The 23,301-nt window shown below is 34.9% G+C and overlaps 1 protein-coding gene across 1 annotated transcript in view; it reads left to right on the top strand.

The window, feature by feature from the left end:
• Positions 1 to 23,301, top strand: part of ASB5 (ankyrin repeat and SOCS box containing 5) — a 46,890-nt gene that overhangs the window by 693 nt on the left and 22,896 nt on the right. The gene's annotated exons all lie outside the window — the stretch shown is intronic.

Raw genomic sequence — 23,301 nt, 5'->3', positions numbered from 1 at the left:
ATAATTCTAAATCAAATCTTTAGTTATATGTAAAATAATTGTTATAGAGAGAGGATTTCATGATTTTGTTTTTCACAACTTTAGTTTAATAAGATTAACCATTTGATTCTAAAATAAAGCACAAAAAATGAAGATTAGTAACATTTATTTTCCTGATGAAATTGTTCTTGCTTTGCTCAGTTTGTGAAAAATTGATTATAAAAGGATAGGAACGTGAATTAACAAATTTTATATGTGTAGCCAAGTGCATCCATGAGAAATAATAATTTTAACCATAGATTTGAAGGTTGTAAAACCATTTACATTCTGTTGGACCAATATTTTGTACAATAAAAACAATTCATATGGTGGGCTTCAAAGTGACATTTGAATTTCTTATAGTCTTTAGATTCATTTCTGACTTGAAAATCAGCAGGCATGCATGAATATTTTACAGCCCAAATACCTCTAAAGAAGCTTAAATATTCAGAATCAAAATTTACTATCACACAATTAGAGAATGTAGATTTTTACAAAAAGAGCACTTAGAGTACAAAGCTTGTCTTCTTAAAATCTGGTTTCCTTAAAATCTGTTTTTCAATTTGTGACATAATTTATTTTAAAATCTAAGTTACTCTGTCAGCACATGGAAAGTTGAATGAAGGTGGAAAATTTTGTGTGTGCGTGAGGTGTAAAAATGAATACATTTTTCCTTAGGAAGATTGCCCTTATGCAAAGAAAGGAATTTACGTACTCACTCAAAGTGAGAAAAATCTAAATGCCAATATGAAATTCTTACGGGAAAGATAAGACCTAGAAGAAATAGACAGTATTTAATTCTTTACCTACCAGCTCTGCTTCAGAACAGGCATAATTGTAAATGTGACAAACACAGTATGTGATCCAACTGAAAAAAAAAATTCAGTTGGTAAATAGAATATTTGTGTACAAAACAGCAAACATAGAAAACTAGATTTTAGAACAAAAGCCATATTTCTGGTTATAAACAGATTATATGATCATACGGTGTTAAACTTTACTCTCATAGGCAGCCTATAGCTAGTTACTTCATAGTCAAATTGTGTCTATGTATTATGAGAATTGCCTTGTCAAAACCTGAAATACTGGCTAAAAAGAAGACACATTTTTGGGGGGTTGACAAGGGGTTTAGAGGAGACTATGGAAGCTCCTTTTTGTATATATTTACAAATAAAAAGAAACAATTGTCCCCTCTCTAGGCTGATATTAATGTGTTTTTGCTAAGAAGTCATGGAGTAAATGAAATGGCTTCCATGTTTCCATCTGCTCTTACGATTCTACCTTAAGATATTTTAAAACTCCAGGATTTTGTCCCAAGAAGGAAAGAAAGAAGGAAATCAATACTCACTAATAAAAAACACTTTTCTTACAAATATAAAATGGAACAAAGTTTTTCAAAATTTTGTGTTGTATTATTTTTAATGTTACATCTATTTAACAAAATTCTGCCTTTCAATATCAGACATTAATCTATATAGTAAATAATAGAATATATTATTATAATTTTCTCCAATATAAACATAATTAGTCTCCAATTTTATTTTAACATTAGGAGACCAAATCAGGGATTTTACAAAAACTCTTTCTTAATTTGCTACAACTAAGAGTTAATTCTTTCTTGTCCAGGAAATTATTACTTTCTTCATTTTAATATGGCTTTTTCTTTTATTTACTATAATTACACTATTTTTATTTTGTTTGTATCTTTATAGTTAACTAATCAGGCTTCATTATCTTTGTTTAATGCAGCAATTTCCACCTTCCTAGGAAAGATTATCACCTTTATGCCACTTTGAATTAGGTTTCTCATTCTCACTTTCAAGGCTTAACCAAATTGCTCCCCAACATTTCTGTTGTGGAGTTGCCAAATTCCATGAAATAAGAGATGATGTGTGCATTTTTATGTCTTTCATAATCACAGAAGACCCTTTTGATAACATTCTGGATATCTTCCCCATAAACAGTATACTTTGGTATGAAATAAAAGGAATTATTAGTTTTTCTCCATACTATTGCAAATCAGCTCATTGTGTTAGATGAATGTAGGGTGTTTTTTTAAAACCATGTTCCAATCAGGTTTGAGACTAAGGTATGATTACACACAAGAATGCTGAAAAGCTAATTGGTAGCCAAAATGTCTTATTTCTTTCTTGAATGCTTTGCTATTTCAATAAACTTTACAAATCTATCTTTTTGACTGGGAAGCCTTTTATTAACACCACCATCATACTGAAGGACCTATTCTTTATTTTGTTTTCCTATATAACTACCTTCTGCTTCATTCTTCCTGTTAAATGACCTGATTTCCATCTCTATATATTAGAGGTCTAGTCTATTTTTAGAGCTAGCACTATACTTTGAGACTGACTGTGAGACTAACAGGAATTAAAAGGTGTTTTTAACTATAATATTAAATAGTGCCGAGAGTGAATGAGGACGTGGAGGAATACATTAATTTGGTGAGATTACTTCTAAGGCCTAGAAGAAGCCATGAGCTACTAATATCCCAAGGACCTTCAAGAGACAGCTCTTCTCTAAGGGCAATACTTTCCAAGTTGTATCTTACGCTCTGAAGTTCAGCAGTTTTGCCTCTAAGTAGACAGGACCAGGTGTAAGAACCTATTTTTTGAGCACCCCTTATATTAAGACACTGAAGATACAGGGCACAAAAAAGGCAAAATGTGTTGCTCCTACCCATAAGTAGTTTATATTCTAATTGAGGAGACAGGATATCTACGTATAATAATCACTTTACAGGTATACTAAATGCCAGATGAGTCAAAAGAATGAAAGGGTCAGTTTCAGGTTTGGACTTACAGAGATAACTTCACAAAGAAGGCAGATCTTGAGTTGACCCCAGGAATGAAGTAGAGAAATAGTAATAACTTGGTCCAAGATGTGAAAGGATTTAAATGACAGGCTAAGAAATTCTGACTTAATTTTGAAGGCAACAGGAGTCACCGAGAGTTTTTGGTGTAAGAAAGGACATGTATGTAACTGGAATTTAAGGTAGATTTCTATCATAATCTTTGGAGTTGGACAATGGGGCAGGATTGAAGTAGTTAGACCAGTTAGGACCTTGCTATAAAAGGTAAGGACATAGACTGGCTTGGTGGTAGTGATGTGGAAAGAAAAGAAAGAAATGACAACAAAATTTTTTTAAAAGAAAAGAAAGAATGAATCTGATGATGCCTTTAAGTAGCATTGGCAGACAGAGCAGATGTTACCTGAGGGTAACTGAGTGTGTCCCACAATTAGATATTAACGTGTCAGTCAGCAGCAGGATTGATTAGCCACACAGGTCAAGTTTGCAGCTCCCAGCCAAGGCCACCCCTGGGAGGGGAACTCTTAGCTGCTTAGTGAGCCTGGTGGGTCACTTACCTATCTCTACTGTGAAATAGCAAGGTAAATGAGGAAGTAGTAGGGCCAGAATCTCATTTCTAGTCTTGTATTTGATTTAATGTATTCCTTTTGTTCCACTTTTTTTTTTATTTTTATTTTTTTTAAACACCAAGCAGCCTTCTGATTATGATTTGGCTCCTCATCTAGATCTGCCCACAAAAAGAAAATGTGCTAGCTTGCCCTCAGGAGGGTTCCAGTTCATGTGACATTTATAGTTCTTGTTGTAAATAAATATATTGCATCTTGATATCAATCTTTAGTATTTTGCGCTCTTTGTGTTGTAAGTACGCTTCTGAGATGTGAGTTTGCTTCAGCCCTGCTGATAGATCATGTTTCTGAGCCTTCAAGGCCATGAACCAAGTTTTGGATTATGGAAAATTCATCACAGTAATGTGTCTCTGTGAGCTGCTTGAGAAATAATGTGGTGACACTCAACCTCTTCAGGCACTCCTTTTATGGTTGAGACTTTATGTAGAACACAAAATGTATGCAGAATCATCTGATAGAATATTTGTGCTTGTGATTTTATAAGTTTGGGTTTAGGATTGCCATTAAGGATGCAATTATTTTTTGTCAGATCTATGGTTCACACTTGGAAATAGGATACTGTGTAAATGTGCCACCTCAAGTCAAATGGCAAAGAACTTGTCATTTTGGAAAATAATGTAACCAGAATAAGAAAAGCAGGTAGAATTTTATATAACATCTTTTCTTTTTTTTTTTTTTAATTTAGTGTCCCTCCTAGGTTTAAAACCAACTTTAGGAATTTAATTTTACAGTAGATGCCGCCAATGATGGCAGCAGTAATATTCATGGTACCTGTTTCTGAGACACAACTTGTTTCATGTGATTTTTGGTAATGCTTTGTCAATTGTGCACAAGGTTAGTTATGTTAGAAATATTTCTCAGAATCTCAGCAGCAATAAGGTTCGGGAGGCAAATCTGTAGATGACGCCTTTAATGGCGTTCACTATATAAAGGTATAAAAACATCCTGAAGATGTGTGAGTTTTTGAACACATTTTCTATACTTAGGTGGAACGACTATATATAAGAATAAACTGGAATCAGTAGAACTGCTCTTATATCACAAAAGACATGACCTTATATCAAAAGTGCTACTAAAATTTTTTTTAAAAAGAAGATTTAATTTTGTCCAAGCTCTACTATTTTTCAGAAATGCCAGAACATTTTTTTTTTGAAAGAGAGCATTATAATTCTGTGAATTAAAAATGGAATCTGGGAACTAAGTTCCAAGTTTAGAAAATACTTCACCAAATTTTAACATATTGATGGCTTTCCTCTTCCTCTGGATTTGGAAGAATGCTGGAATTTCTGGAGTTAAAGAACTTGACATAGCTGGTGATAGCTTAGGAGGGATCTGTTTTCCTATGAAAATTCTATTCATACCTTTTTGTTCCTTTCTTCCTTCCTTTAGTCATTCTATTACTTGCTGATTTATTGCTTACAACATACTTACACAACGTTTATTTGTGTATCTCCTAGGTCAAAGGCACTGTGATAGGGCTTAAGAATAAAATATACAATCAAACCACAGTCCCTTTCCTAAGGGTGTGTATAGTCTAGCGGGAGAGAGACAGATAAGTAATTAAGAAACACGGTAAATGCTATTTTACAAGATTAAAGAAGGTGCTATGGGACTACAGAGGCAAGAGTATGAATCTAAGAATAGCTCTGCCTGGGATATGTCGGTTAAATAAAAGCTATACTAACAATATACATGTTTTCTCCCACAATTGTGCATATATCCTTACTCATGATGCTCAAAAAATCTCAGTTACCCACTTTTACTCCCTACTTTTTCACTTCTCAACCTGTTATTTATGTATATTTCTTACCAAAAGCTTTATCTTAAGGCTCAGAGTTGTGTTGTTAAAAAAAATATGTATATTTTTATGAAGGGAACAAGTATTCTCATCGCTTATTACTAAGCTTTTTGAAAAATGACATATTTTGGTAAAAAAATTTCAGAATGAGTTTTGTGTATTTTGATAGGTGACATTGATACAGTCAACTCTTTTAAGATTTTTATATTATAAGGACAGTGAAAGAATGAAAACTATATCTTATTTTTCTGCTTCCCTATCTCTTTTAGAAGATAACTCTCTCTTTTAGAAGGTGGCAAATTATTAAAATAAGCTATTTTTCTTATTCATTGACATAACTGATACAGTTTTGGATTTAATTCAGTATAGTAAATACTTGGATACTAACTCTATTTCTGGCAAATGTTGTGTGCTACACATACGTACATTATCAACGTATATTAGTTATATATATATATAACTAATTCATAATATGTAAAATATATAATATGTATTATGTATATAATTTCTATCCATATAATATATATTTTTACCACATATAATACATGCTTTTTGAGTAAAAGAAGAAAGACTTAGATAAGGGAAGCCAAACCGTGCACGTGTAAAACAACCAAACAGCAAACAAATAGAAAATTATGAGGTGCTACACCGAAAAGTTAAGTTTTGCAATTGATAGTCTCTTAGAAGTCAGGAGGGGAAAAGACTGAGGGAGGACTCCTGAGAGTATGAGGCATTTCACAGGGAAGGGTGAACTTGAGACAGAAATTTAAAGGCAGAACATATCTGGTTATGTAGAAGTGGAGATGAAACAAAGGTGAAGATAAAGAAAAAAAGAGGATAAATTTAGAATGTGGAATTAAACAAGCTTGGTTCATCTGGAACAAAGGTCGAAGTGTTAATATTACAAATAAAGATACATAGTTGAGAGGCTGGTAGCAATGGGAAAAATAAAGACACATCTTCTCAAATTAAACATCCAAAGGTAAATAGTTCTATTAAAAGCTTTCTAATGCCTTTACTGGACTCAGCTTATGAAAGAAGAGTCATTAGCTAATGATGGAAATAATTACCACAATAAGTATTTTACAAACTCCTTGGTGTAATGATTTTATATATTATGATATATATTTCATGAACTGCTTCTCAGAGAATACAGAATGCTGCCTGACATGGACTCAGTAGTGCATATCCTCAGAGTGCTCCATGACAATTTTGTGGATCCCTGCAACAAGTTTAACACGTTTAGCTTAAGCTGTTTTCTAAACTGGAGAGGAGAAAAGAAAGATTATTTAGTGTGAAGAAAAACTATGTCATTGAAAGCAGGTGGAGTATTTGAAATGCCTCTTCCTCCAAAGCCACTCTCAGATTGAAAGAAAAAGAAAGGAAGGAAGGAAGGATGGAAGGAAAAAAGGAGAAAGAAAGGGAAAAGAAAAAGAGTTTGCTTATGGGCTTGGTAGAAGTTCTGGCATTTTTTTCTTCCCCAGCTGCATAGGAAACAAGTCATTCATTCTTACCAACCTTCCCTCAGCAAGGCTACAGAGCAGACCACTGGCTTTTTAGACTGGAAATGATCAAAGAATATCAGGTCAGGAGGGGGAGGCTTAAGGAGTCTCATAAGTTGTTAAATTGTTACTACCCAAAGATATGCCAGCTGGTCTGTGATTAAACAATTTCACTCTGTGAAATTTAAGTTAAGGGTGAACATATGTATATATTAGAATGATTTCTTTTTCCTCCTTGGTTCTATAATTCCCATTGGTTACCTAGGGACAAGATTTAAAAAATATGTCCTCTAAGTAGATTTAAGAGCTTTCTAGAAGAGCCCTGGGGGCTGAGAAGCTAGGGAGGTGTGAGGGGACAGGTTCCTAAGGGCCTCCTCCCCTCTTTAAATGAAGTAACTCAACTTTCATCATCTTCATAAGCTGAGCTTTAAGAGAAATATTTTTTCGAAGGAAGGGATAAAATAATGTACAAAACTAAACCGTCCCCATCTATTTAAAATATTATTTAAATTACATGCATCTTTACAGAACCTAACCATCCAATAATATGAGTCATAAGTGAATATCCTTTCAACATTCTTTCCTAGGGATTAGAGACTGAATAGCAAACATTTGGGGCCTGTCAGGAATGTGCATAATTATGTGAAATGGCACGAAGGCATACTCTCTCCATCAGGGCAGCTAAAATTTCCATGTCACCAGTAACCTACTGAGTAAAATAGAATCCTTTGGAAATACATAGACTCTTTCCAGAAGGCTTATAGTCTTAAACTATGGGCAGAGTACAAACAGTCTGAAATTGAACACCTAAACACCATTCACGTTCTTAAATAGAAGGACTGCTCACCTCAGCTGTCAAGTGTGCAGCTTGATTTAAATGGAAACTGACAAGGATAAAATTAAAGTTAAGGCCCATCCATTGAAAATCTGCTGTTGACTATCGTAACACTATAAGGTCCCCTGTTAGTAGATTGAATAAGTTTAGTCTGCCAAAGTGTGAAAGGAAGTCATCCTTCTTCTAAAGAGGCTTCAACACACTACGGTAGTGGTTAAATAACAACTGCAGAAGCAATTGTGATTTTGTGAATGACTTAACTCCTCAGTAATAATCAAACACATTTTTGATTAATGATTAAGTAGATTCATGATCGCTTATGTTTGCCAAACTCTACCTCATTCACTAGAGAAATGATAATTTCTATCATCCATCAAATGAAAAGAGTAAGTAATTTTTAGATTGAAGTGATATGCCAAATAAATTCTTGAATTTGGAAGCCTTGTGTCTTATTTCCCTTTTGAACTGTGATCCAGAATGGTAAATTTGGAGAAAGAAAGAATGCTAGTTCCTTTAGAGTTCAAATACACAGAATTGCAGACCTATTGAGTCTGGGAAAGAATGACTACTTTTTTATAGTGACTCTCCAAGATCTAAAAGAAAAGCAGCTAAATGAAAATATAAGCATCTCTATCCCACACACTGTAGTTATAATGAAATTACTCAGCTATTAAAATCTATTATAGGAGCTAAGTTTTATGGCTACTTACCGTTACTCAAAGAAACCAACAAAACAAGACCAGTTTGGGTTGGAGAGAAAATCTCCAGAATAGTGAATGCTAAGGCCTAAAAGAATATTTGCATATCTAATTGGTATGACCTTCTAAGAATGTGAAAGAAAGGGAAATCTGTTTAAGTAAGCTCAAGATTTAGGGTTTACTGGGTCTGATGATAATTTTTTTAAAAATAATTTTAACTTATTAAAGTTAATTGGATTCAATGATTGAATTTTTTATAATCATTTAAAGCTTATTTCCCCCCCCCTTAGTGTCCAGAGTTTTACTGGGGCTTGGTCACATAGACATGATTGATCACTGCATGGCTGACTTTAGTCTCCAGCCCCGCCCCCTCAAACCCCGACACCTCAGAGCCTCAGAGGTTGAGCTTATATCACAAGGACCAAGCCTCTCTCCCCCATAAGTCACATTGTCAGCTTAGACTATCTGGCATGGCCCAAGTCACCCAGGTAAACAAAGACACTCTGATCAGACAGGATACAAATAACCACAAACCCAGTTCTATAGCATTATAATAAATATTTTTATTATTTTGTTACTTTTGCAAGACAAAGTATTTAGGAGGAAAATGTTATTTTTAGAAGGAAAAAATTTCTGTTATTTAGAAGGAATAAAAAGTGGTTTGTAATTAACCTAAGGCTCATAAGACAAATATGTGATTCCTGCCAAATACTTGAATAAAGACTGAATTGTAAACAGAACTACAAGGAAAGTAGATTCATCAAAACTGTGGTTATTCTGGAGTGGGAAATTACAATTTACTAGACAAAAAGTCACTTGGTACTTGAAATAACTATCAAGGGCATACAGGAAAAACAATGCCTTGGCTATTGAAGAAAGTCAGCAAATATTTGTAGAATAAAAAAAGACCTTAAATAGGAGAAAATGGAGGTTAAAATCACATTGCCAATATCATAGATATTTACGCAGACATAAATTGTTCTATCATGGTTCTAGCACTTTCTAGCTGTGTGATCTTAGGAAAGTTGCTTAACATATGTAGGCCTCAGTTTCTTCATCAGTAAAGTGGAGATACTGATTTTTACTCTAGATGATTAATATAAACCTTACATGGGATAAAAGTTATTTCCTAAACCACTTACCACAATGTCTGGCATATAGTTAACACTCCATAAATGTTAGCTCTTTATATTATACTTTGTAAACATTCAACATCAATATAAAACTGCCCACAACTTAGTAACACAAAGAAGTGTAGTAAGAATAGATAGTAAATTATGATAAATTGTGTTTGTCCAACAGTTGCTACAAGCACACAATAATACCAGGGCATGTCTACTAAGCACGTGTTCTATCCCATCATGTTAGCTCTTTACGTAAACAGTTTCAGAACTTAAGTGGTTGGTTTTATGTATATGTCAATTTAACAATAATCAGCTGAAGCTCTGAAAGGTTCAGTAGTCAACTTTTCCAGGTAGTAACTGAAAGAAGCAGAATTTTAGCCCAGATCCCATAGGCTAGTGAACTTTTACTCTTAACCAATGGCCTCTTCCACTCCATGGCCTTTCACACCAAGTAAGCGAGGGATGAAGGGCAAAATCAAGCCTCAAGTTCATAAGTTCTCTGTGCCGTGCATGTGGTCTGTCTACTGGACCTTTCCATACAGAAGGAAGGATAATAGAATATTTGAACTATTTAAAAAGTGTATAAAATGCAAAGTTTGCCAAAAATATAAGCAAAAATAAGTAGTTTATTTTATGCCTTTAAGGTTCAAGATATGCTTGTTATTCAGATTCTCTCTCTGATGAGCTTCACAAAAGAAAGCAGGACATTCTGAGCCATTACCTAGGATTGGAGCAAAGCAATACAGGGAGTTCGGCTAGTGTGGCCAGGATCTGGACAGAATGTTCTGGTTTGAAAGCTAATGCAGAGTTGGGAGTTTAAAAATTTCTTGCAGGAATTTCTTCTATGATCTTACATTGTCAAAGAAACTTTCCTTGACAGAAATTCTTAGGACAGAAGGGTTTTCCTGGGCAAATCTTGTCAAATACCTGGTCACGGCTATACTGTAGGAAAACCTGGGTCACTCTGTGAAGACTCTGTGATAAGTTAGTAACACCGTGTTACAATGGCATGCAATGGCAAATTTCTGGTTACTCTTTTATAGTCAGTGCCATAGAAAGAGTTGAAGCTGCTTAACCTCCAACATATCAAAGCACCGGATATTAACATCCTCTGCCAAACCATCCTTCTTAAAAGCCTCTTGTCCTTTTGTTTTCCTTTCTCTTAATCCCTGGCAGCTGAAAAGGAAAGACGCAATATAATGACATTAACAGGGAAGAGCTAAGTCAACTGGCTCAGGGGTTTGGCTTTTTTCCTTTACATTCTTTGCCCCTTTCGGCCAGCTGCTCTGTTCAGGAAGTGACCAAAACATAGTTTTTCACTAGACATATCTTACAAAAAGTTTTCTTTTTTCTTATGAGAAAAGAGAAAAATAAATCATTTTAAACAAGGAGATTATATCTGGAAATAAGGATGCAGAATTATCTCATAGAATCATTGAAAAACCTCAAGATCTGATCCATATTTTAAATTATTTGGAGCCCTATGCACAGGTTTACAAAGTCTCCTTCCAAGAGCTTTGGCTTCCAGGAACACTTGCTTCCTTATCAGGCAACTGCAAAAGCTATCTGAAGGTGGCAAAGCCTCTGTTCAGAAAATAATAAATCACAAGTAATGATTTTTGTCTTTGCTTGTCAGTATGAGATCACTATAAATATTACAATCAGGAACAAAGTGGTGATCTAAACAATAGGAAAATTAATACTTAGTTGCAAGATCCATGAGGCTAGCTTTCACCAACAGCATGTAGAGGTCAGAGTCAATCTCAACCTCAAGTCAGAAATGAGGTTTTACTACTGAAAGCTTGGCAGGAATATAATGAAGGACAAAGAACTTTCTCAAAATGGAATGTCTTATGGTGACTTCACAAACTTGACAGTAGCATTTCTGAGTAACACATCAGTATAAGAAAATTCCTAATATTTTCAGGACATAGCTCAATCTAGCCTATTTTTTCACAGACTCAAGGAATAATGCTGATGATACAATACTGACCATTTGTTCTCTCAGATGATAGAAATCCAGTTCTGTGTGATAATATCAGAATAGTAATATTCTAACAGAATTTCTATTTTTCAAAATAATAAAGTACCTAAATCCTAGGTACTTTAAAAGCTAAGTTTAAAATGTGGTAAAATATCAATGAAATATATATATGGGAATATGTACACAGTTGTGCTTTATAAGTTGTATATAAACAGCTTTTAGTAAATTACTAAATTTTTGTCATACTGTGTAAACTTATTACTTAAAAGAGTCTCTTTGGAAATAAACTATTCATTTTATAAATACAAATTTTTCATATACTACATCTTCTTAAATTGCAGTACATCTATGTGTTGCTTTTCTAGTAAATATTATGTGGTTAATATTGTAGACAGAGGAGAAGATGAGAAATGGAAAAAAGTAAAGTAAAAGTAAATCCTCTTCATCAGAAAGTGAATCCTTTGTTTCTCAAATTCTCTATAATTGGACTTAATAGGTATAGTTAGCCAGTCTTTTTTGACAGTTTTTATTCCTAGGCTTTGACTTGACATGGCCTACCTCACACTTTCTAATGATAATAGGTTATATTTTTATCATTTTTCCATTATCCCTTTTCAGCCACATAATTGTCCTCTACATAAGTAAGTGGTAATATGCTTCTTCTGCAGAGAAGACAGAGGCTTAAAAATGTAGAGGAGCTTGTTCAAGGTTAGTGATCTACTTAGATGAAAGTAAAAATGTGAGCCCTGGTGTTCTGCCATTGCTTCTGACATCACTCATCCTTGTCATTTGTGGGATTTTGTTTGTTTTATATTATGAAACAGGCAATGTCCTTTTCGCAGAGCTAATCTCTGTATCAGGTTGCAGTCTATCTTTCAGGGTCTTTGTAATAGTCTCAGTAAGACAAAATTACTTAACTCTGTGATACTTTCTCCCCACGCTCATGAAAGCCTAAACCGATTCAACATGGACTTATTAATGCTGGTCATCAAGCTGGTATTTTTACTGACTTGTGAACCTCATGAAGCAGGGACTCATTTCATCCTCAGAGCTTACAAAAATGCCTATACATAGCAGGCACTTAATAAATATTCAAGAAAGGAAGGAATAAAGGAAGAAAGAAAAGAGGAAGGGGGAAAGTGAGGGGATTCAAACCTAAGTAAATGGATTTTATTACCACTTTTTTATAGGATGGTGCCTATTCTAATGGTGCCTGGTCTAATGTTGTGAATAAATGTTAATGGATAGTGACTCTGAGAGTTAATTATCAAAGAACAAGTGACAGAAATTCAATACTGTCCCGAAATTGAATCTATAAGTAAAGCCTTTTACTCCTTCTTCTTAATCAAACTTATTGTCCCTTTTCCTGATTCCTTTTAACCTCATGAAACTGTCATAATACCATCCCCCCCTCCACCCCCCATAAAACAAACCCTTTATGTGTTTCTCTTTAACTAGAATTACTTAATGGCTGTTAACTTGAAGATCGCTTTCCTTCTGGTGAAGAATGCTGCTTATTCACCTTTTGATTTCCCATTTTAAGTGAATATACTTTTATTCTTAATATTTTAAATGTTCTGACCAAACTTCAAATATTATTAAATGTTATTTCTTCATTCATTTAAAATCAAATGCTTAGTATGGTACTTCGAAATGTGTACAGCAAGCAGAAAACACCACAAACACCAACTGACAAGAGATTGCTCTCTTTTTTCTCTGAAGCAGATCAGAAAATTGTCAAGTATTAGAAAGTATTACAAGAAGGGATAAGGCTGATATAGAACCGAGAATCAATACCTGCTGAAAACAGTACCTCTGGACTTTAGTTCTTCACCCTTCAAGCTACTCTGTCTATTATGGCTGTGCCCCAATCCTTTAGTATCTGTTTTAGTTAGCAAAGTAGCAGGAATGATTAAAACAAACAACAGAAATTTTGCTTTTTTGCCTATGCACACAACTCGCTCATTCATACTATGCTGCTAGAGGATTATAGTGGGAGGCACGATCTGTCTCCAGTGTCAGGAACTCTGTTTCTCTGTAGTGAATACAACAAAAGGAGAAAAGATCTTTTTTTTCTTTCTTTCTTGAAAGCTGGTTGGTATGGGGATCCGAACCCATGACCTTGGGGTTATAAGGCTGTACTCTAACCATCTGAGCTAACTGGACAGCCAACAGCAGGAAGAGAAAGGAAAAAGCAGCAGCCCCCACAGTGGGCTGAGCCTCCTGTTTAGAGATAGTTGGACCAAGGCAGAATACGTGCAGGACACCCAGAGCTGCTCTGCCAAAGTGGGTGTGATACCACCATGGCTTGTAAAGTTGGAGTTAAGGCCAGCACACCTGGGACTCCTACCTTTCTATGCTTTCTGCTCTTAAGACTTAGTTCTGCAAATACGTTCAATTTTCATGAAAAATAACAACATAAAACATCCTAACTGATGTCAGCGCATAAACCTTCCATGAGCACATGGTTAGTGGTGATAAAACTATTTGTGGCTAGACCTACGGGGAGGAGAAGGATTATGTGTAAAATTGTTCTTACATTAAGTCCTTATCCGTGATGCATATCAGATTTTCTGCCCAGCAGCTGTTGTCCTCAGACTAGAGAACAAAGGTTGCTGATTTCATTCCTTGTATGGATTTGTGACCCTTTTAAAATTTCAAGCTGGCAGTTGGGAGAGATAGAAAACGATGTGAACAAAGTGGATAAAGAGAATGAAAGGACCAGCACATTGTCATTTTAGGAAATAGAAAAATCCAGTTTTTTCTTAAGTGTTGGGGCTGTTCTAAACATTTACCATTATAAACTCATTTAATCCTCACAAAAACCTTATGCAATAGGTGCTATTGATTATTAGATCTGTTTTTGCCTTCCTCATTTTATATTCACTGATTTAGATTTGTTCACATAAGATATTAGGTAGGAAGCAGATAATCTTGGTTCCAGTCTTGCTTTGCTGGTAACACTGTGGGTGACTTTGAGGATACCACCTACCCTCTCTCAGCCTTTTGATCTGCAAAATGAAGAAGTTAGAAAGAATCAGTGGCATTTGAATTGTCGTTTTTCGTTTTTAAGCCATTGACCCTTTCTTTTGTGATAAGCTGGAAGCTCAGTTTGTAAAGCTGGAAGAGTAGAAGCTGCACTGTTTGAAGACAGAGCCCCACGCTCTGCCAGCACACTCTGAGCTAGCTTTAATGAGCTCATAGGGCTCTTCGAAGCCATTCGTAAGTCACTAAAGTAGATGATGTGTAAGTCCACTTTTAGCTCTGAAATGCTATGATTCTTTCAAATCATTTAGGCTTTTGGTGAATCATCTTTGTACCAGAAAAGCTTTTAGCACAAAGAACCCAAATTACCTTTTATGAATTTATCCCAGCCATGACCTCAGCCACCCTATACCAGAACATGGAAACTCCTCAGAACAACTGCCTCGAGTCACCAAATAATGTGTAATGACAATTATTGCAGAGCACTCCCTGTGGTCTTGCGGACAATATTTCCCTTATTCCCTTCCTTTCAAAGATCACCCAAGGTCACTTGAAGCACATTGTCAGCATTTCCGCTCCCCAGCCATTCTAAGTACTCTTCCATCTGCATATGTTGTCATCCTCTCCACTGTGCACACTTGCAGTGCTCAGAGGACGTTCCTAGGTCATCTTGATCCTCTGTTTGTTTCATAGAGGTGAACAGTTACTCCTCAGCACAAATGGGAAAGAACTAAAGTCTCTCATTGCCTTCAGCTGTGGAGCAGAAATTCAGCAGATTAGGGCAGTCAGGACGAGCAGAGAGCCCCAGTGGTACTGCAGTTTGGACAAAAGATAGAGTAAGAAAGAGCCAAGTGCTTTCTCTTCTGTTCTTTTATTGGGATGATATATTTTCTGTGATATGTTTCTTCTCCTCTATTTTAAAAACTTTGTGGCTGGGCTCTTTTGTTATTTAGTATTTTCTTAATCATGAAATATATCACATCCAGAAAAAAAAAAATGAACGGAACTTATTTATGGAGTTTAGAGTAGATTCTAAAACAGAAACCTGTATAACCACCATACAAGTCAAGAAACAGAACACTCTTGGAACCCCGGGAGCCTGCAGGAATCTCTTTCCATTTACAATACCCTTTCCCTGTCCCACTAAGATGGAGTGACTGACTTTTATAGTTATTTTCTTGATATATATTAAATCATAAGTATAATATATATCATTCAGAGTAGAGGAAGGAAAAAAATAATAAACTTTAAATAACTAAAGAAGACAACAAAATAGATAATGTGGGACAAATACAAAGCATAAAACTAATATGGGAAGAGTAAATCCAAATATGGCAGTTTTTAAATAACAATAAATTGACTGAATTTTCCAATTAAAAGATAATATTTTCACATTGAATTTGTGTAATATTCAGCAGCATATTTTTAGAGATGACCCATCTAAAATGAAAGGATTCAGAAGAGTTGAACATAAAAGGATCAAGAAAAATGTGCCCTAGAAAAATACTAACTGAAAGTGCTGTTGCTATATTCACATGAAAAAAATAAGATTTGATGTAAAAACTTACTAGATGGCCACTATATAATGATAAAAGGTTGAATTTTCTAAGAAACTGTAACAATTCTGCGTATTTACCCAATAAAATTGCTTCACAATGTAAAATTCAAAAATGGACATAACTACAAGGAGAGAAAAATTTTAATGAAATTATTTTAGTAATTGATTGATTAAGCAAACATGTAAATTATATCAACATAAAGAAGAAGTTAAAAAGGTCAGTCTGATTAATATATGAAACTCTCTATCCACATTCTCCTCATGTACATTTTGAAAACTTATGAAAATTGATTATATACAGGACCATGAAGCATGTCTCAGTAAATTTCCAGTAGCTAGTATTATACAGTCCAGAGGTTAGCAAATTTTTCCTGTGAAGGATTAGAGAGTAAATATTTTAGTCTTTGTGGGCTTTCAGCTCTGCAGTCATCTAAAAAAAAAACATAGATAATGTGTACATGAATGGGTTTTGTTCTTTTACAATAAAACTTTATTTATAAAAATAGGTGGTCAGCCAGATTTGGCCATGAACACAGTTTGCTGACCCCTGATAAAGATCATATCCACTGACCTCAGTAAAATTACTGTGGAAATCATTTACAAAATGTAATTAGTAAAAAAAATACTCGTATGTTTGGAAATTAACAAAATAACTTTAAGTAACTCATAGGCCACAAAATTAAAATTATGAGAACACAATCAGCTTCTAAAAATTGAAGAAAACAAGAAAGAGACAAGGAGAAATTAAAGTAAAAAATAAATATAGATCAACAAAGTCAAAAGAGGGTACTTTGAAAGACTAATAAGATTAGTATACCTCTGTCAAAATGTTCAATTACAAATAAGCAGCAGTTGGAATTAAAAAGAAAACATAATAGCAGATGCTGCTGAAATTTTTATAGTAAGCAGTTATATTATAATAACTCATGCCAAAAATTTTGAATATTTGGATGAAATATACAATTTCCTAAAAAACACAATTAATCAAAGCTTAGTTTAGAAAAAAGAGAAAACCTAAATAGTCCTAAAATCATTATACATGTATGTACACACACACACACACATTTCAAAAAGTTTGTGAAAAAATAGAATTAAAAGATAATCTGAATCTTTCCATAAACTTCTTGAAGACCCTTCATATTGTATTTTACATTTATATATAATTTTATATATATGTATATGATCAGAAAAACTTCCTCAAAAAAACCCTGAGTGGATGATTTTACTAATGACTTCTACCCAGCATTACAGACAGAAATAGTTCTAGCATGTAAACCATGAAAGCAGAGAAAACAAGGGACTAGTCCTGAACTCATTTTATGGAGTTACTAACCTGGTTACCTGTGGTGGCTTTGTGCTGTGTCAGTTTAGAACTGCTTCCCTTTCCTGTGTTGCTCAAGGTGAGGATAGGCCAGAAAAGAAAAATTAGTATAAAATTTGGATGGCAGTGGAAGGAGCTGCCATCTTTACACTCTGGTGTTTGGTATAGGGTACCATGTGCCCCAGCTGCTTGCACGTCACTGGTCATTTAGCAACATCCAGATCTAGAGCTAGTTCTGCTCCCACCATATCTTCCCCTCGGACTTCTCTGAGTCCTGGGCCAGGTGGATGTACAGTTCTGTGGTGATGGGCACCAGCCTCTCTTCAGGTCACCTACATAGTTGAAGATGGAGATGGTGGTAGACAGACGCTGTTCTAGATTCTCCCCACAGGTTCCAATTGATCTTTGCCTTCCCCAGACCACTTTCACATCAGCTCTCATTGCCAACTGCCAGCCAAGCAGCCTAGAGTGATGTCAAGCCCAGCATCAGCCACAAAGACAGCAGCCCTGCAGAAACTTCTTAATCAGCTCCTGAAAATGTACAAGATATAGTTATCATGATAAATTCCTTGCTCTATAACATTCAGAGTGATCGAACCTTAACTGATACATTACCAAAACCTGAAAAGGTCACTACATGAAAAGAAAATAATAGGACAATTTCAATCATGAATATAGCTGCAAAAAATCTTAGCTAAAATATCAGCAAGTCAAATCCAGCATGAGGAATCATCTTTCTAAGAAATCTGTTATGATAAGGTTTCCTATTTTAAATAATATCCTTGTCCATAAATAGAGCAAAAAGATGATACCTATTAGAAGACACAACCTTGCTTTTGCAGAACACTATTAAAACTGCAAACATTACCTTGAAGTTATTTTGAAGCAAATTTCAGACATATCACTTAATTAATAGAGAGAATGGACCAGACAATGACCAGAATGGATGTGGGGAGAACAGTTAGCAACTATTACAATGTTTCTAGTAGCTTGGCCTAGGCCTTTGAGTCAAGGGTGATGATATTGGAAGTAAATGAATGTGGATGTAATCAAGGGAAATTGGGGGGGGCGGATATCGACATGATAAAGTAATGGATTGGATTATGCACTTTTCAAAACCAACATTTGAAAGCCCTGGCATACTGACAAATTCATCAAGAAATTTTCAGTGTAAGATAGTATAGTGCATTCTTATGCATTTAAGAACTGTCATCAATTCTTTGTCTTTTCATCTGGAATTTACCTAGGGAAAAACTTAAGAATAGTATTCAATTCAACACAGCAAACCTGCATGTAAGGACTGTCCAAGCCATGTGACTTCATTACCACTGGCAAGACCTTCCAGAACTAAGGGACTGTTGAGAATACAATGCAGGAGACTCCTGTGCTTCCAGAGTATTGCTGCTTCAAATCACTTCAAAATCTGTGGCTTCTTCCTATTCTTTATTTTTTAATTTTCTTATTTCTAACATTGTAAGTACTTTCTTTCAACTTTTTTTTTACCTTTACGTGTAAGTGGCTGGTCTCTTATATCAACCAGCATTTACTTCTTTGCAACCAGTAGACTCACCCATGACATAGGTTTGATGTATTTTTGAGTCTGTGGCTTCCCTAGTTAGGTTGTATTGTTGTTGCTTCATTTCGTGGGCTGCTTTTGTTTGTTTGTTCACCTTTGTTTGGCAGGTTTTTTGTTTGTTGTGTTTTACTTACAAGGGGACAAATCTAGTATGCCAAGAACTGTTTTATATGCACCACAGTAACTGAGCAACTAATGAACCATGAATATTTACTTGCAGGGTTTACCAATAGCTGAAATACTTGAGAGTTGGAAGTTTTTGACTTACTTTTTAACTTTATCCTTCAGTAGAAAGACAAGATTAGATGAAGGAAGCATGAATTGTGCATTTATCGCTACATTATACACTAGTAAGAATAACGCCATAAAAGCTGAACTTGAGGGCTGGCTGTGTACCAGGCACTACTCTGATTTTTGTATTAATTCCATGAAATTATGTATTAATTCAGAAATCCTGTGAGGTAGGTGATATTGTTTTCCCCACTTTCCACATAGGGAAATTGAGACACAAAGAAATTAACTTTCCCAAGGTAGCAAATTTTGTATTTAGCTGAGCTAAAATACAGACCTAGCTTTGGCAGTTTGCAGAGCTGCAGCTCCTAACTACTACACTGTATTGAATTGGGTAGTTCTATTAGTGGCTCTGCAGAGATTTTTTAAAATCAAATGTAGGTAAACTGCAGATACAAGTGAAATTTGTAAAAAGTATTCACATCAATGAGAGTTTAAAATCTTTTATTTCTATGTATAATGGTTAAAAAGTAAAATGTGTGTACTTTTAAAAAAAAAGTTGTATATGCTTTCCTCAAAATGTTATATATTTAACCAAAGTCAGGAGAAACATCAAATCTTATTTTAAAAAATAGAACCAATATTCTTGGTTAGATTTTCTCTTACAACGGTATCTTTCTTTTTGATATCTTTCCATTGGTTTTTTTTGGGGGGGGGGGGTGTTTTGTTTTGTTTTTCCTTTTTTCTGGGTTTTTTTTGTGTTTTTTTTTTTTGGCCGCTGGCCAGTAAAGCGATCAACTCTGGACCTTGGTGTTATCAGCACCATGCTCTAACCAACTAAAATAACCAGCCAGCTCTGTCTTTCCATGGTTAATTTCACAGTTTATGTGCTAGCCAAATGCTTTCAAGGATACCATGTTAAGAATTAAAACAGTAAAAATAGTTTTTGCCTTACTTTTCCACAAGATTCTTTTGTGCTTCATAAATATCTTAGTAATGAAAATGTACTGTCTATGATCATATCATGTCCTCTGTATTAAGAATTACTGTTTTAGGTACCACTTATGAATTATTTAACTTCCATAAAAATTATATGTGCATCAGATATTTTATGGACAATTCTACTAGGGGCCATTACTGCAACTCACTATAGGAATTTCTGAGTTCATCATGACTCTGAGAACTTTTGACTCCCAGATTTACAAGGTTTGCATGCAGTGATTGAGATTCATGCAGTTATGAAATGTCTCAATAGAGTTTAAGGTTCAAGAAGGCAGCAACTGTCTTTTCATTGTTGTGTCCTCAACGTAACTCCTGGAAGGCATCTAATAAATATTGAATGAATGAGTGAATTAATCAATGACATTTCACCATGTTGGCCATTCATTACATTGGAAAAAATATACCTTAGTAATCAGAGTTTGTGATACTCCCTTGCGTTTTAAGCATGTAGGCATTTTGAATTAAAATTGTATTTTGATTTTTTCTTTTGCATACAGGGAATATTTATGTCTTTTCAAAAAATCATTAACACTATTCAAGGTAGTTTAAAATATTTCCTAATCAGGGACATTTTTTCCTTTATAACATTGTACGAAACATTTTAAACATTTTGAAAAATTTTTAGCTCTTGATACTAACAAACACTTGAGTATGACAGAAATTATCTTTAACTAACAGCTGAAAAAAAATTATTCTCCATTGTTTGTTAAGTTTCCTGGACACTGGGGATAGGTACGTTTTACCCAACAGAAGCTCTTTACCATTTTGTTTCAGGGTTTACAATAAAATATGTTTTGTGAAACCATATAATATTATTACATCAAGCTATATTTAATTAGATTTTATGTTATGCTTATATGTCATTTCTTTAACTGTACAAAAGTTAGTAAAATTGGAAAGACCTTCTTATATAACATTTATTCTCAAATCCTTGCACACACATTCTAATAAAATACTCTTCACCTCAGTGTTTAGGCTCTGCTGTTATATGCGTGGTTTTGTAACGATTCCAACCATATTTTCTCTAAATGTGATTTTTCAGATCCTTGTAACCTTTCCTAATCACTCAATTCCAACTAAGAGAGGAGATACCATAGACCTCAATACTGACATCTGTAGGTTACCCAGCAACCTTTATATAGGAAGTAAATGCCCTTGAAATAAAGGTTAATTGTTGGATAACAATCGCTCCATTTTTCCCAAGATGCTTATGTCAGGCTTGCCTCAGGCCTCATCTGCCCTCATTCACTATCACTAGGCCAACAGATTTAGGTACTCATGTTTAAATAAAATAGAACAAAAAATAAAATAAAGCAAGACCGGGGCTGAGAGATGACTCTGAAGAATTATAGGAATGCGAGGCCTTGTAAGGACACTCAAAGCAACAGAGGCTCCAAGAACTGAATAATGGCCTATTCCAGATGCGTCTTTGCAAGGGTGGAAATTTGGCACTAGCAGGTAAAAGAAAATCTTAGGTATCATTATGATAATTTGAGGCAAAGATTTGACCTTGTACTTAGTGAGTCCTTAGTAAGGATGGGAATCTTTCATTTTAAAGACATTCAGAAAATAGAGAGATCACAGATGTTTGCCCCAAGGTAAAGGATTTAAAGGTTATATCAGTTTAGGTATCTTTACAGAAAGCAGTTTATAAACTGAGCTGCTCTTTAGAAAATAAAAATTGCCGACTTCTATTTGCTGATATTATGTTTCTGTGTGATTAAGATATTGCAGTTATGATTACAAAAAATCCTCATCTTTTAGAGATACATACTGAAATATCCATGAATGAAATGATATACTGAGATTTGCTTCAAAATAATCCTAGCAGCGTTTTTAGGGGAAGTAGGTGGGTTGTAGATGAAACACTCTGAGTGTGAGTTGATAATTGTTGATACTGGGTGATTGATGTGCATGTAAGTTTGAAATATTCCATAGTAAAAAGTGGAGGGAGGGTGCCAACCTGGATCCAAGCAGGAGTATATTTATCTGGATCTTCTTTTCCTGTCAGTGGAGGAAGAGTTGTTCACGATCTAAGTCCCCAAACTCAGGAATATTCCCTCAAAAATCTTTCTCTGTGGATGATTCATACATTCATTTATTTAAATACCACTTCTTGTAAGCAATGAGCTCTCTAAGTTTATGATTTGTTGTGTAAACTAAAAAAAGAGTTTATATTTGTATCCCAAATTTAGCTTTTAACATTGTGAGAGGGTGATTCCACTTTCTAGTTTTTCAGGATTTCTTGAAAAAGTTTATTTGTTCTTAACCATGCCTTGCATGATTACGTAGATTTCTCTCATAACGTCTCTTAGATTTCAACTTTCCAATTTGAAGTATCTAAAAGTATTGTCTTAGTCTATTTTCTGTTGCTTTAACAGAATACCTGAAACTGGGTAATTTATAAAGAAAAGTATTTGGTGCGTGGTTCTGGAACTGGGAAGTCCAAGGGCACGGCCCGCAGCTTCTGTTGAGGGCTTTCATCTGCATCATAACACAGCTGAAAAGTGGAAGGGCAAGTGAGGGCATTCAACAGAGGCAAAACACAAGGGCCCACCGTGCTTTACAACAACCTGCTCTCACGTAATTAATCCAGTCCCAAGAGAGCAGTAACTCACTCACTCCCAGTCCCACAAGAGTGATATTAGTCCCTCTTCATGGCCTAATCACCTCTTAAAGGCCGCACCTCCCAACCTGGCCACACTGAGGACCAAATTTCCAGCACATGAATTCTGGGGGACACACTCAAACCATAGCAAGTATTAAGATTTCTCTCTGCAGAAGGATCTTCATCTCTTTGATGGTTTCCAGTGCCCTTCTTTGAAACATTTCCAGCTTTCCCCTCACTTTCTCACTAAGTATTGGTGGCCAGACCAAATATAGACTCCTGTGTTTTCATACATATTGGTTAAAATGAGAAGAGAATACCTCTTAGGGATAGAATCACCATTTTATATCCGATATTCTTTCTACAAGGTTTAAAATTTTATTTTTGCCTGTGTGGGTAGTGATACCAGGCTATCTCTAAGAAATAATATATCTCAGACGCTTTTTCTGAGACATGATAGTTCAGAGTTCATTATCTTCTATAAAATATAAATTTTATTATTTTTCTTAGCGCGTTAAAACTTCTGCCCACTCACAGGGCCTAATGATATCTTGTAATTTATCCAGTTTGCTTTTGTATTTACACTAGGGAGGATGTTAGATTCTTCTAAA

This window comes from Cynocephalus volans, chromosome 13 (genome assembly GCF_027409185.1).
Source record: "Cynocephalus volans isolate mCynVol1 chromosome 13, mCynVol1.pri, whole genome shotgun sequence".
Taxonomy (NCBI): domain Eukaryota; kingdom Metazoa; phylum Chordata; class Mammalia; order Dermoptera; family Cynocephalidae; genus Cynocephalus; species Cynocephalus volans.
Note: the sequence above shows the minus strand (reverse complement) of the source record. Positions and strands in the feature narration are given on the sequence as shown.